Genomic DNA, 15,464 nt, shown 5'->3' with positions numbered 1-15,464 from the left:
TTAGAAAAAAGATAATTGTAGAAAACACAGTTAAAAAAGTCTAGAATTAGTTGGGAACGCTATTTTAGTGGAGCGAACCAAAAAATTAGTTTTCTTTATTTCCTGGTTTTCTAGCGGTACTAATGCCGCTCACGCGCTGTTCAGCCCTTTTATAAACCTATTTCTCGTCCTGGTCCTTCACTCACCGCGGAACTCAGTTATCCCGACCGCGAAACTTTCTTCCGACAACTTCGTAACTACGAATTAAATTCCGACAATGACAGCAGCGGTCGGTGTAAACACCGCTTGTTTACAACAATAATAATGTGTTAAAAATATTAAATTTTGTCTGGGCTTTCTTGAGCGGAGTGATGCAGTTGCGTATTTTTTCATACAACGCCTTATTAATAGGCAAGCTAGCAAGAGTTCATCGCAAATTTACTAGATTTGCCTTGTAATGTGGTTACAACCGCCTAGGTATGGTTACAAAGCGTGCCAAATTGTCTCTTCTGATGCTTTCAACTGGGGTTGCTGACACTTCGATACACATTTAAATCAAATCAAAATTTATATGCAGCCGCAATCCTAAAAGGTCGTGACAGTTTTACAGCTTATATTAATTCATATTTTGTAGCATATACAATTTCCAAATTATTTTTGTCTGTCCTAGCAATTGATTTACATAATTTATTTATCATATTCTGTTTCTTCTTCCGGCTCAACGACCTACTAGGTCACGCTGACCACCTAATGGCTTGCTAGACTTGCTAATACCATGTTCCTCACTATGGGGTAACGGTTTGATTGGGATTCGAACTGCCCCGGTGCTGCCCTATCGTTATTCCAATTTTGTTTGGTCGGTATATGCAACTTTCAATTACAATTAATTGCACAATCAAACAGCACTGCAAAAATACAATCACAAAGTTTCTATCGCGCATCCGAAAATAACAAGGAACCAACTTGACATCTGCTTCGATTACTCAAAGGCATGATGTTTGATCAAACACTGACACAAAACCGCCATCACCATGATGAAACTTCAACTTAAGACGCCAGTAAGCGCTACCGAGAACTGGAGCAGCATGAGCAACTGGGCCATAGTTTTGCATTATGCACGAAATAGCACCGAACTGCACACCCAGTTCTGCTGCCAAGTTGTTACTTCTGGTGCTTCGTGTCTTAAATGTGGAAGGTCGATCGATGTATGTAAACGCAGCATTCTCCAAGAACTAGCGTCGAGTTCAGAGCGGGGATCAAATTTTAAACAATAAGGTGTGGAAAAAATGTCTTGCTAGGTGTATTTTCCGCTTTATGTCTAGTAGAATGTGAACCAAACTATTACGGCCGTAATGTTGTCTGGTCACGCAAGTTATAAAAGCGCCAACCGAGGCGTAAACAGTTTGCAGTCTCTAATGCAACTGTTATTATGTGCTGTAAGGGTCTTGCAGCCGTGGCCAACAAGGGCATGCAGTTGTTGTGTGCAAAACGGAAAATAGCAAAGCAAATCAGAGTTTTTGTTCCCACGGTTAGACCACACTGCTGTTAAAATATAGCAATTGCATTTTACTCTTCCGATGTCCTAGTTATGGCTGTGTAATAACATGGGGTCTGAGTTTACCCATCGAGCAAAAGGAATTTGGAATTTTAATATTCCTTTCTTGTGAGACGAAAGATAATGGTGGTGGTACTGGGGGTATGGCCCGGTGCAAGCATTTTGAAGGAAGAAGGACCCACTCACCGTTCTCTTCCGGTGTAGTTATGGCGGGAGTGATTTACATTATGTAAGTGAATGGAGCTGTAGGGACTGTAAGGTATTTGCATGTTACTTTTTGCCGTTTGTTTGGAAAGGGTGGTCCGAAAAGAAGGTTTAGTGTGTTCACGGTACACGTTGGCTGAGTTTGATTATCTTCAAGAAATCAACCAGTTCAGCAGGCGACTTGGTCGTACAGAGCTAGTTTCTGGGCAAAATGTAATTAACGAAATGGCACAGGCAATGTTATTTGATGGGAATTCGTCAGATGATAGAATCCGGTCAGCATTGTGGAATGTAATTGAAGTTAGTTCCATCGGCGACTGTGAAGAAAAAGGGTGAAGAGGTAATACAATCATGCAATCAAGACAATGTTTGTTAGTACAATGTAAAGCACTTGTGTTGGTGGGATGTTTGCTGGCAAAACAAACATACCGTGCTGAATGTACTACACTACAATGTTCTCTTAGCTTTTTGCTACTCAATATGTCTTAATCTCTAAAGTGCGATTTATGAGAGTATGTTTTTGTGTTTCCGATTGAATATTTCTGAAATACTTAATATTACTAAAGATTCGTTCATTCATCATTGATTATTACGAATTTATTTTGACCTAATGCGTTGTAAAAGTGGTTAACGTTAGCGATATTTTATTTTTCCACTCATCTTTCAAGCCATACTGACCTTAACCAAAGGTATATTGTTTATTTTGCTGCAGCACTCACATTATCCGCACTACAATCTCAACAGGTTGTGGAGCGCGGCACAAAGCGTTGTAGTTGAACCGTCATGAATATGTAAAACTGTCTGCTGGTGCTGCTGCTACTACTGCCGTCGACCATGATGCGCCCACATAACGGATTGAATTCCGTTATTGCATGCATAATTTACGCATAGCGCATCGCCTCAAAGTTAAAAAAAAACGCAGGCAATTTCCACACTTTTTGTCTGCAAAGCCATCAGGTTAGGTGAGGTGGAAAAAGAGCGTTCAAATTGGGCGTTTGTTGGCATTTGCCCCGCATAGAAGGGGAGGATGATTACGAGAACCATTAAGGCTTTTCTCGGGAGATTTTAGCAGTAGCATAATGCAGAAAAAGGGCTGCAAAGTGAAGCAGTTTTAAAGGGGTTTGAATTATGTTTCTTTCTGTTCCTTCTGTGGACAGATATTTATCGACCAGTGTTAACATAATTTGAACGCTTAAAAATGATATTTATTTACAATTGATTATGACGAGCTTAAAAATGATAATTTACGCTAAAATGTCTGAAATAACAAAAAGACATTGACCTTCAATTGTTAGTATTAGATACTTTAGTAAAATTATTAAATCAAATTTTTGCTATGATGTTTTAAAGTCATTAGCTTAAGAATTTTGAAACATTTTGAACAACATAATCGGAGGCAAAAGAGGACACAATAAACTAATCAGAAACTAGAGCACGATATGAAGATGAAGGAAAAAATTCTATGAGTTGCTAAAAGTGCATTAAAATATTGAAATAATAATGTAGCGTACTTAGGTTGTCCAATGCCTTAGGCGATCTTAAGAACATAGAGGACGTTAAGAGTTATATCAAATCAAAATATTTGGAATTCGAAAGGTACTAAATCTTTATTTATTATAAATTATAACGACCTGTAGTTGTATTATCGAAAAATACTGAACGACTCATCCATACTTCAAGATAAACTGATTGAACATAGACTGTACTGGACAAAATGCTCCGTGTTCTGAACACCCCTAAATCACCAGTGAGATCCGAATGCTGAATCCAAGAGACTCGTGATCCGAAGTTCAGATTTTATAAATTTTGTTTAAACTTCATCTTGTCATCGAGTGGTATACCACAACCATCATTAGATGTTAAGGTGCAAACAAATGCAAAAGAAAGAAAAAGAATTTGTAAAAGAATATGAGAACAAAACCAAAGAAACTCTGAATATTAGAAATTAAAATATTATAATTTTAGCACAACATAGATACGAGATTGTGCTAAATTTGTGCTCGTACACAGATAGATAAAAAAATACAGATAATACAAGAAAAAGAGGAGTTTACTACAATTTTGAAGCAAAGTATAGAAAAAAAATGGAACGACAAAATTTAACGATGAATTTGACACTAAAAATATTAGGCTCATCAGGAGGTTGAGCAAGAATTGGCTCAGCATGCTTGAAGTACAGTACAGCGACTTTGAAGATCCCCGTTTCTTATAATTTGGATTGACATTTACATTTTTGTTAAACGAAAGATATGTATGCAAGTATGCATGCATGCATTATTCTGTTATTCTTTTGGTTTTTCAGATAGGCGTTAATATCTGTTTGCTAATACCATTTTCTCTTTATTTCTCAGTTTTAAACGCTATAAAACAACTACGTAATTTACAGCTACATGTGCATCGTTTGGTTAAATTCTCTCTGTACAGAAGTCTAACTTCATCCCTACAGTCATTCAAGGTGACTTTACACCGCTCCAGGGCCTCCACGTTAAAAATGCTTGCCGAATATTGATTAAGCCATTTCAAGCGTACAAAACACACACGCAACCTTTTCTTTCTTTTGTTTTTGGGTTGATTTTTTTTCTGTATGGCAGGTTGAAGGATAAATGAGCGAGAAAGCAAACCATTCTCCTGTGTCATAAAACCTTATGTGACTAAGAAGGGAGTAGAAGTCGGTGCACAAGTGTACGTCGTGTTGTTGTCGTCGTGCTGACTTCTGTCCACATACACTTGGTAGGAAAATGGCTTAGCGGCGAATGAGCTTTCTACTGAGCGCTTGTACCACCGGCACGTACGACTGTAACTAAAACTAGTCGAAGTATTTAGCATGCTACCGACCTAGGCCATCTATCTAGGCCATCGGACGACGAGAAGGAAACTCGAATGCGTTAACGCAACCATTTCGCAACCAAATCTGTTGTGAAGGAATTCCCGCTGTAGCAGCGCGTCTGGTTTCTACGGAGTCCCGATGGACTTTACAAGTGACAGATTTAGCTGTCAGATAAGTGTGTCGCACCGAGCAGCAAACGTTTGCGATTGCTGTGAAATGCTGTAAATTAATGTGCAGCAGTTAGTGTGTTCCCCTGAGCTTAGGCGACCCATGTCGTTGCTGTACAATGTGTTGTAAAGTGCCATGTGCTCTGCTGGACGGAAAGACATGTGGCCAGTACGTTAGGGTGCATTTTCGTTCTAATGCTCGCTTCAGGTTGACCACCAGGGTGCAGTTGGAAATGAGTTAACGAAGGAATTTGCCTTTCTTTTTTGTTCCATTAAATTACAACAACACAAAAGAGCCATACCATTATTGCAAACGCTTTAGTTGGCAGCAGCTTAGCTGTAAAGTTCAGCGCACTATTTAACTCTTACCCCCCCCCCCCCCCCATTTGGGGAAGTTGGGGTGAAATTTCATGGAGCGTAACTTATTGTTCGATTGCCCTGCACATAACTTATGCCAGATTTACGAAGCACTTGGCGTACGGAGCATGGCGAAGTAAAAAACTTTCCAATCAAGCGTCCTGTGCTGGTGAGAAACAAGTGTGCCTCAAACTGCAGAACAGTTGAAAGCCGAATCGATCGTTAAAATGGGAGGAAAATATTTCTCCCGAAGCTTTATTACAACCGAGTGCTCTCGAGACCGAGCGCATCCGGTGTAAAACTGGTGGATGGATGCAAGATTGAAGGTGTTTTATGCTTTTCGTTCTGTGTTTGCTTCCATTGCTTTGCAATTAAACTTTTATGCTTTCCGGTTTCGATCAAAGAGTAAAGTGCAGATGAAATCTCTGCCCAGTCGACATTGCGAGTAGCAACAGCATTTATTTTGTATTATTAAAATAAGATTTACTTAAAATACGAGATACAGCAAAGTGTGTATCATTTATAGAAAAGATCGTATATTGTGTAAATAATACTAAATAAGATATGAGCTGGTGAAGTGACCACCGCCTTGATGTTTTCTATTAATTACAACTGCAGTAGACTTTGGCATCCATTTGTAAACTTCAGAAAGATAGGTCACCAACGTAGCGGTTGGTGACCGTAAGGCTGATACCCCAAGCGTTGTCGGTTGGTATAGACGCTACGAAATGTGATTGCAAAGGACGGGAAGTTTCAGGATATTTCAAGGAGAGTCAGATTATTGAGAAGAAAATCAAGGACTTTTGTGAACGAAAATTACAAAAGCTTTTTAATGCCGAAACAATCAAGATGAAAGCTTGATAAAAGGATAAAGAAGCTTGAAAAATCATTTGGCAGGAAGAAAATAGACTTTCTTACAGTTTCCCAAGATTGTAGTTTTCTAGCAGAGTTAGGACAAATTGAGCATCAACATTGGTACCAAATAACTCTCGTATGGACACGGGTTAAAGAAACCCAGCACGTTTATAAGAATAATGGTTTAACAGTATCTTTCAGTTGAATTTCTTGAGAATAAAATTGCAATAATTTCTTTTGGTAAGCGAGATTTAAAAAAAATTGATATCTTTAGAAAAATCCAAATAATTCTAAAAGTTGATTAAAAGCGTCTGCTTAGAAATACACAGTGATATAAATTACAGTTTACATCGATAGAATGTCATTGAAAATTAAGAATTGACTAGTGACTAGTTATTTTTTCTTGGCTCTATCACCTCAAGATATATTTTTTTCCATAACTACCTTCCACAATTGGATTTTATTCCTATTAAAAGAACAGAAAATATTTTTTTTTATTTGATTTGAACTGTCAAAGCAAGCAAATAATTCAATAGTAAATTAATTGACCATCATTTGCCTATTCTTTTGCCTCTATCACTAACAGAGCAAAACTAGCAGATGCAGATTTTAATGCCCTCCATCTCCAGAAAAGATCCAAGGGTATAGTTATTGCTTTCTGAAATGCACCCGTATCTGATACACAAAGGTGGATGGTTGGTCGACGGTCGAACGAAATCTCTTCGGTACTTTGTGCCAGATTGCATCAAAACTTCCCAAGCACTGCGTCGTAAAATGATGTGACTTGCAGATAGTGCATCTGCAGATCATGGTCCAAAGTACCGGAAGAAAAGTCTCACCATCTGTACAACGCCGCTGTTGGTGCTGCTGCTGTTGCAGCCGCCAGGGAATGGGAATAAGGGGAGTGTTGTTTGCTTCCACACAAATGCCACTAGCCAGAACAGCCAGGAGGGAAAATACCGACAGGATACTGTACTGCCCGCACAACAAGCGGTTGGGCGTGCGTGGTCCTAAGTGGTGAGGTAAAGTGAACCATAAACTATACAGTATCATACCATCATTAGCCTTTCGTAAGATGATAGTAGTACGCTCCAAGGGGACAGCAACTTGTCCGAAGAAACTTCTTTTAAAAGTGGGGTGGAAAATTCTTGGACGTTGTTTTGTTGATCTTTTGATGCTTCTTTGACGAATGTGTTGCATAAAAGTGCCGCTGGATCTTGCTATTGTACTACTCTAACGGTTAGTGTTGAATTCCTTGATTTCTTGCCATTTTCAATTCCAACCTTGCCTTGAGCAATACTTACTTCGTTACATTTTCATTGGAGCTACGCTGTGTGCTTTAATTAAGTGCAAAGTAATGAACTCAAACTGCATCGAACTCAGTAAGCAGCTTCGGGCCATGCTTCGCATGGCACACAAACTAAGCAGCTACGATGAACCTTTCATGTGGTGATCTAATGCACATCACAAAGCTAGCGGATTGTTTGTTTGGCAGACAGCTGATGAACCTGGTCATCATTTCACACACAGGCGCATAGCAGCGTTTCCGATGCTCAACCCCGGGCTTCGGCTCTGGAAACCGGAACAGGTGCTTTGCTAAATTGGCAGTTCCGGCAGGTGTCTGCGCCCGATTGCTTCGCCTTGTTGTTGTGCCCTGTGTTCTGTCAAGCCTCGGGCCACGGGGTTGTAAGCACAGTCTGTCAGAGGTCGGAAAACCCTTTACGCTTCGGCAAGCGTCCGTCGAGCTTGATTGATTGGGTTTTGTGCTGGTTGTACCCCGCAAATTCATCCGCTTAACCCTCGCGCCCGTTTGGGAACAAAAAGATAGCATCTCGGACAGCAGTAGCAGCCATCGAAGGAAGAAAGATCTCCTTTCATCGACGTCAGTCTCCAGTGGAGCTGGGCGTACTACATTTCAAACCAAACGGGAATGGGAGCGAGAAAGGAAACGGGGTCGAAGGTTGAACTTTTCTAGATAAATCTTGCCTTCCAACGCGAGCCGAAGCAACTGGCAGGGCTTGAGTAATGGTTTTCCCAGTGTGCACAAAGTGAAACGTAGCTACGCTGCAAATCGTTCAACGATGCATTTGACTGGTCGCGATTGTTGGGAAAGTGTTGAACCATGGTGCAGTTGCTCCTTGTTTTTATATAGGACAGTTTCTGTTTTTGTGCTTTATGCTTTCCGTCAGTTTCATCTGTTTTATTTTATATTTCCATTTAAAAAAGATAGGAACGATGAGAATTTCTTGGAAAAGCATCCAAATGCGCTTGAATTGTCGCTTTATGTTGATCTGCGGATGCGGATAGTGATGAATGTAAAGCTGCATAGCTTAAAAAATGGAGATAATTTGGGCGCTCGTCTGCGAGAAAGCAGTTTTTCATGTTTGAATGCCTTCGCTTGCATTAAATATGAAAATTGACGTCAGCCGGTAAATTGAAAAGGATTGCTAACATCGTTACCGATTTTATATTGATTGATTGAATTTCATTTAAACCCTTGTTTTCACGCATATTCACGCGATAAACTTCAATTGATTGATTTGAAGTTTTATGCCTTTGACCTATTCAATGTGTAAGGAGGATTTTATTTAAGGATTTAAAGGGTTTAACTTTCTTTTCTTAAAGGAAGAAAGTGATAAAATTTTAAGGGAATTGCACCCATAAATGTTTGCTTCACTGGCATAAGCGATATTCAACCATATTTTCTTGCATAATAATTGCAGATATGAAGCATGTCTCATACAAACCATGCCGCATGTTTCCCTGCTCACAGAGAAAACAATGGAAGCAAATTGGATTCTGCTTGGTTTTCATTCCATGCAGTAATGCAATATAAAATTCATTTGAACATAAACTGTTCCACTCTCTGGCTGGAAGATCCCTGGATGGTAGCGATGTGAAAACCAATCGCAATAAAATAGCAACTCCATAATTTGATTCCTCTTTTTCCCGTCGTTATCGTCGCCGACGTCATCATTGCTTCCTTACACTAGCCCTTTCGCTGTTCCCATATGCCAAAGGTTTCCATTATGCTGGTGTGGTAGTTGTGCTTCAATTTTCCATCTAATGACTTCATAGCTTCGGTTCGCACGATACATTTCATCATCGCAAGGGTGTTGTTTCAAATTATCTTCTTAACCCATCAATTCATGTGAAGGCAAACTGGAGCAAAGCAAGTACGCAACATATCTCCCAGAAACAAGCATCGAACAAGTGCTAGCGATAGCATCGAAGGGTCTGTGTGCTGCTTGTTTTGTTTAAGGTTTGATTTTGCGCTAGACAGAAGCCAAAACCCATGATCCCATGATAGCCCATGTGCTCAACAAGTACACAGCACGTTAGGCTTTTCATAATAAATGATGAAATAATTTCTTTCGCGTAACATAACAATGGTACGGCAGCGTGTGTGAGTGCGTTCATCCATTAATATTTAATTGGCTCTTCGCTGTTCAATTTTTCTATGTTTGGAGGACACACTCCATGGCAAGATGGATGCTCTCCGTGTGCTGGCTTTCGATGTACCAGCGCAGATAAAAGAGGATTATAATTTAAGAGCCCCCCCCCCCCCCCCCCATTTCCTTCTCTGTGTCGTGGTAAATTATTCTCCATAAAAGTAAGTTAACAAATACAGCAGTAAAAGTGGCAAATTGTCACCCAGTTTGGATCAAAATACAGATTGATGAATTTCTGGTATTGAAGGAAAACAAAACTTTGTCATAGCTTTTTTCGCTGGTGCTGCACGGAATAATTACTCTTCAACTCAATTTGTATAATCTGGCAATCTTACGTAAACTTTGATTCCAACTGTAGAAGTATCTGTGAAGAATCTTTTTTCTTTTCAATTGTAAAATCTATAGCTGAAGCTGAATTATTTTGCGCATCAATAAATGTAATTTAGAGCAACATCATCAAACTGTTACAATAAGATCTCAATTATAATTTTAATTAAATTAACAGTTACCGCAAGCCTTATGCGCTTAAGAAAACACGACTAGTTAAGATGTGTGCTACGATTCGACAAACCACACGCGTGTAATTCTAAACAGTACGGTGTCGTGCCGTGTGGCCAATCTTTGGTAATTTGTAAAACTTTCTTCGTGCTTTTTGGATAAAGTTAGACGCTGGATTTCGTTGCTACAAGACTCCGTGCATGGTGGTAAGAATAACTACACTATGCAGCTCACATGAAGCTGGCAAGTCTTCGCATCGAACTTGCATTCACTGCAGCAGCTGCGGAGTTCGCGAAGAAGTTACTCTTATGATGCCTTGATTTTACATGCTTCTTGTTAGTGTGCTGGAATCATGTTTTGGAATCACGTGTCGGTAAAAGTTTTGCATCGCATCAAAGTTTGCGCAGTGTGTATAGTAACAATTAAATTGTGCTATTTAATGTGAAGTGCAAAAACCCCATTAATGATTATTTATGTTACTTTTGAGGCACATTTTTTGTTTTTGAGTAGTCTTAATTTTATTAACCACAATTTAAAACAACACTCATTGAATTTGTAATAGAAAATCTGTTATGACTAATTCAAAAATTACCAAAAGTTTAAACCGTTGGAATAGAGCAATCATTTCACTATTGGATCGTTTTAAGCTTTAAATACCATCGTCACCCAGCATTAATCGACAGTATCACACTGAATATCGTTCGCAACTAACTAAAACTACCATCTATGTTTGACATTGACCATACCAACAGCTAATACATTTACACCCATTTATGGCAGTCTTTACTGCTTACAACAATCGTTACACCTCGACATTGGTTCGTCTTTAGGATCCATTGATGTTGGTGCTCTGAGAGCATCCTCACAACACACATACACACAACATGTCGATTGTCCTTATGCTAACCTGCCATCTAATGATCAGTGCCGTACAGCATCATAAAATACCATCATTTGCACGATTGTGGTGTACGTACATCGCCGGCTAACACAGCTATCGGATTAAGATAGCTTTTCAATCCATTTTCAATCCATTTTCGCATCCATTTAATTCAAAATCCGTTGCTGGTTACAGAAATGTGCGGTTGAACAAAGCACAGCGATAAAAGGGCAATCATGGCAAAAGCCAACACCTTTGCCCTGCAGAGCTTGGGATAGCTATGCGAGTCCAGTTGACTATGGAATGTTCAAAATTTCTATACAATGTATTGAAAAATGAATGAACAACTAAAAAAAGGGGTAGAAAGCGTTACTTTTCGTCATTTCGATGATTTTTTGAATATAACACAGCTTTCTTGATTTTTTTTTTCACAAATTTGCTGTAAGAAGACGGTTTTAAAGAGGGACGACAGGAATATTTTGAAGATATTCATCGTTTCATATCAAAATATCCTTTTAATTGCTAGAGCCTGTTTATAATGGTGCTAGTGAAGGGAAATGTGTATGGTCTTGTACAGTTATAGCAGTTATATTTCTAAATTAGTTTTAAATTATGAATATAATTTTCCTTATTGATTTTGTATCCAGTTTTCTAATCTTCACTTAATGGGCAGGTTACTAGACTGCCGATACCACGTAGTTTTATAGTCAGTCTTCACTACGGAGAGACGGTCCGGATGCGATTGAAACCCCAGTCCTGCCGTTTCACCGGCGCCGCTGACGCCTACACCAAGTTTTTAATATTAAGTAGAATAACATGAAAAGTGTACCTTTGGCTTTTATGAAACACTTTATGTGAGTTGCTTACAACAACCTTAGAATTACTCTTCATTTGGATTACAGTTGGACCCTGTTTTATCTATATTGCCGTTTGGAACACGTACCTTGTCTATTAAGGATCGTAATTAGTAAAGGTAAAGGTAAAGGTAACGTGTAGAAAATGCTGGAATATTTATTATAATGGAGTAAAATATAACTAACTGGCAAAGCTCTACCAGTCAAAGCATAGCCAATTTGTTAATATCATATCCACACCACAACGCAAGACATAAACTTGGATAATATTGTTTAACTAAACAATAAATATTCTTCTTCTTATTGACTTATCGACCTAATCTAATGGCTTATTAAATTTGTTGATACCTCGTACGTCAGTTCTCACCACGGGAGAATGGTCCGGATGAGATTATAACTCCGGTTCTGCCCTGTGAAGACCGCTGTCGCTCATTTATTTATGTGCACATATTCACATGCTAAGGTATACAAGCATAATATTTAAATTAATATGAAATATTTAATATTTCAACTTCTCATTCATCATCTACAGCTACAACACATCTTCCACGCACATACAAGTAAAAGTAAAAGCTAGTGGGTCCATGCTTCATGTTTCATTTCTCGAAATTTGCTCGCTCAACTGATGAATGAAGCCTCGCGTTGCTGGTTCAGTTTTTGGTCTTTCGGATCATTATCTTGCGAGAGTTTTCCCCTTGATGAAAAGTTAATCCTATACCAAATCTCTTACGATAGTCCAGGCAAAAAGTTGCTGCAAGCGTGTTTGCCAAGCAAAAAATGCAAGTGCAAAAACAAATTCGTGCCAGTCGGTACACTCTTTCATATAAAGTTTCACATGCACTTTTATTTGGTGCTTTATTTTGCGCCCGAACACGAAACAAGAAGTTTGGTTCATTTTGCACGTAGAATGGAAAAATTTTCCACTTCCGTTGCGTTGACCATGCACTGGTCCCCATCAACCAACATCCTTCCGGTTTCCGGTTTAACCCTTTTTGCCTCGAGCGTTGTGTCAAGGGTCAAGGGATTTAACACAACCAATGTTTTGCACAGTCCCCTGACTGTAACCGCTGTAAAAGAATTGTGCTCTTGTTAAGATTACAATATTAATGTAAACTATGTGAGCTAAAACCGGTGTCGAACAGTGCGGTGTGTATGTGTACGTGTACGTGCTGTAAACAATTTCCGTTGACAATTTCCCCACATCCGGCAGAACGCTTGGATGTGGAACATTACTGAACATGCCTGGTGTGAGTTCGCATCGATTGCATATGGATGATATTTCACCATGACCGACAAACCGTTTTAAAAATCGATTTTGCCCGATAAGAAGATTTGCTTGAAAGACGCTTTTCACATGAAAACTCGAATACAAGCTTTCTTCTTTCCTCCTGCTTGTTTCTAGTACTTTTTTCTCTCTTGAATCACGTAACCGTAAACGCGGACTGATTTTTCTGAGAACATATTTCGCCTGCAGTTGATAGTTTTCTTGACGGTTCTATGGTTTATCAATCCAGGGAGTGATGACTTCCTTTGTCGATTTCTCTTTTCGCCCCTCTATTGGAAGGAAATCTACAGTTTTTTTTACTCCCCTCAATGTCGATCGCCATAACGAACGTTCTGTTTTGGGAAAGAATTTCTGCTGTTACATCACCCGGTAGAGCTGTGTTTGAAGTGGTTATACTGAAGAGACTTTCTTTTCCAGTCCATCACACTCGATATCGATGCATTTGAGTTTACGTTGAAAAAAAATAAGAAAAGTTTTCTCTTCCTTCGCCCCTAGTGTGCCCGAAAGCATCGCCAAATGCAGCAGAAAAGATGGGATGAAATAAAGTTTCCACTATAAAGTCATTAGTGATTCATTTCAAAATTTTGTTTTCTTTCTCTCCTATAAGGTTCACCCTTTTTTTTTACGTCTCGATTGTCCTTTTAGCCCTGTCAGTCAGCCAGCTCACTGTCGATTGTCATCGAAGCTCTGCTCTAGCAGTCGTCGTTGCATCTTTTGGGAAAAAGGATATCAATCAAACGCAGGCACAGAGAATTGTGCAGCAGACCATTGAGCGGAAGGATTTATGGTATTGAAGAGTGTGTTTTCGTTCTCCAGGTTCATCCCTTATCAATAATTTCCTTTGCGTTCTTTTTGGTGATGGACAAATAGCACTCTGGGAAATCGCTACAACAAGTTTGGTGATAAATGTGTCTTTAAAAGAGTAGAATTTTCTAGCTTGGAACTAGTTGTGTAGGTAAAGCATATCCAAAGAATCCCAGAGGATCCTCCGTATCTCAAAAGTTACTATATCAAACGTTCAAAAAGTAGTAAAAACTTAAAATTAAGCTTGTGTCCGTAATGCGTCCCATGGTGTTTTTTTTTGTGCTATCACATACACTCGTAAGGATGCAACTTCGCATTGAATAGTAGGAACGGATGAGTGTAAATCGAAAGTAATGACTAGGAAACCATCCGAGTAATTCTCGATAGTCGCGATTGCACCCGAATGGATGCGTCTGGTCGGCGCTTTATCAAATCGTCGGAGGTTGATGTCCGTGTGATTGGTTGCACAAACAGACGCCAAACCGATGGGTCCGTAATGGTTTTTGCTTGCCGTGCAACCACATCCATCATCCGCCGGTGAAAATGTGGATGTGTACGCTGAAAAGTGCCAAACGCTTCCAAAGAGAACGTTAAATGGCAAGTTTTGGAAGCGGGTTTTTTTATTGGTTGAATCCTTGCGCATCCTTCTCTTGTGACTAGTGTCCTCGAGGGGATTATTCAACTCCTATCCGATTACAGCAGTTTTATTTCTAGTAGCTTATGGTTAAATTCAAAAGGAAGCCTTTCCAAGCAGCAATGAATTCATATTAACTGTTATGTAAATCAGGTGACAGTGCTTTGAAAATAGGCTTCGAAAGACACTGCCCGAAGGCGAGAGACTATGTGGATAGATCATAGAGCTTCGCTTCTGCCTGCGGTAATTACAATGATGATTATTGTTATAGATCCCATTACGGTCCCGCGCGGCAACAGGTGTCTCGTTTGAAGTAATGTTTGAAATTGGAATATTTAGATAGCGCAACGGCACGGACTTCTGCAGCTAATTATCTCTACATCAAGGCCAAGATGAAGTGTGCCACCTTATGCTACACGGTATTGTCTACTTACTATGACAATATTAGTAAGCAAGTGTTTATTTGATTAAATCTAGGGATTTTGGTTACTATTTGAAACAAAATGATAAATCCATTCAAAGTTTAGCTGCGGCACAATAGAATCGCCCTGGTTTAAAGTGGTAGATAATGTACTTCTTGCTCAAGTTACATTATAGCATTCTCATCAATTATGCTGCTCTACGACCCAGCACAGCAAGAAGATTCGTTGCGATATCTGTGAAAAATGTTGTCACTTGAATGGAACGATGGAAACACTTCATGTGCCGCGTATCGTTTTTTTTTTCCACATTACAACGAACTCCTTATTTAAAGATTGATGTGGGCAGCTGTACCCTCCATCAATGCGTATTTTGTGAAGGCTCAATCTTACCTTTCAATGCTTGCGTTGCGTTGTCTGCGTTTTTTTCTTTTTGTTGGCTTAGATTTCCCACTCAGTCCCGCTCAGTGCTCCGTGTCGTAATCTCGTATTCCTTTGTCAATTACGAAAAGGGCTGATTTGTGTTGGGTCCGACTCGAGGATCTTACCTCCGTCCACTGGAATGTCCCTCGGCTTGGCCCCTTTCCGCTCTGATACGTTGGGTATTCACTTCTGAACCATGAACTGGTCCTTCGGCCAGGACTTGGGGGCATTTTGAGGACGAACGTCACTGGAAATGAAAAAGAAATCAGAA

The 15,464-nt window shown here is 39.5% G+C and overlaps 3 protein-coding genes across 3 annotated transcripts in view; all 3 read left to right on the top strand.

Moving 5' to 3' along the window:
- LOC126557228 (uncharacterized) overlaps nucleotides 1–15,464 on the top strand; it is a 204,420-nt gene that overhangs the window by 54,625 nt on the left and 134,331 nt on the right. The gene's annotated exons all lie outside the window — the stretch shown is intronic.
- The window catches only part of LOC126558602 (persulfide dioxygenase ETHE1, mitochondrial), a 277,195-nt gene continuing 265,467 nt past the window's right edge, over nucleotides 3,737–15,464 (top strand). The window contains exon 1 of the mRNA XM_050214643.1: nucleotides 3,737–3,740. The gene's annotated coding sequence lies outside the window, so the exon portion shown is untranslated. The remainder of the gene's footprint in view (nucleotides 3,741–15,464) is intronic.
- Nucleotides 8,451–15,464, top strand: part of LOC126559190 (malignant T-cell-amplified sequence 1 homolog) — a 237,956-nt gene continuing 230,942 nt past the window's right edge. Inside the window, exon 1 of the mRNA XM_050215312.1 lies at nucleotides 8,451–8,454. The gene's annotated coding sequence lies outside the window, so the exon portion shown is untranslated. The remainder of the gene's footprint in view (nucleotides 8,455–15,464) is intronic.

This window comes from Anopheles maculipalpis, chromosome 2RL, assembly GCF_943734695.1.
Source record: "Anopheles maculipalpis chromosome 2RL, idAnoMacuDA_375_x, whole genome shotgun sequence".
NCBI lineage: Eukaryota > Metazoa > Arthropoda > Insecta > Diptera > Culicidae > Anopheles > Anopheles maculipalpis.
This window is presented reverse-complemented; position numbering and strand designations above follow the sequence as displayed.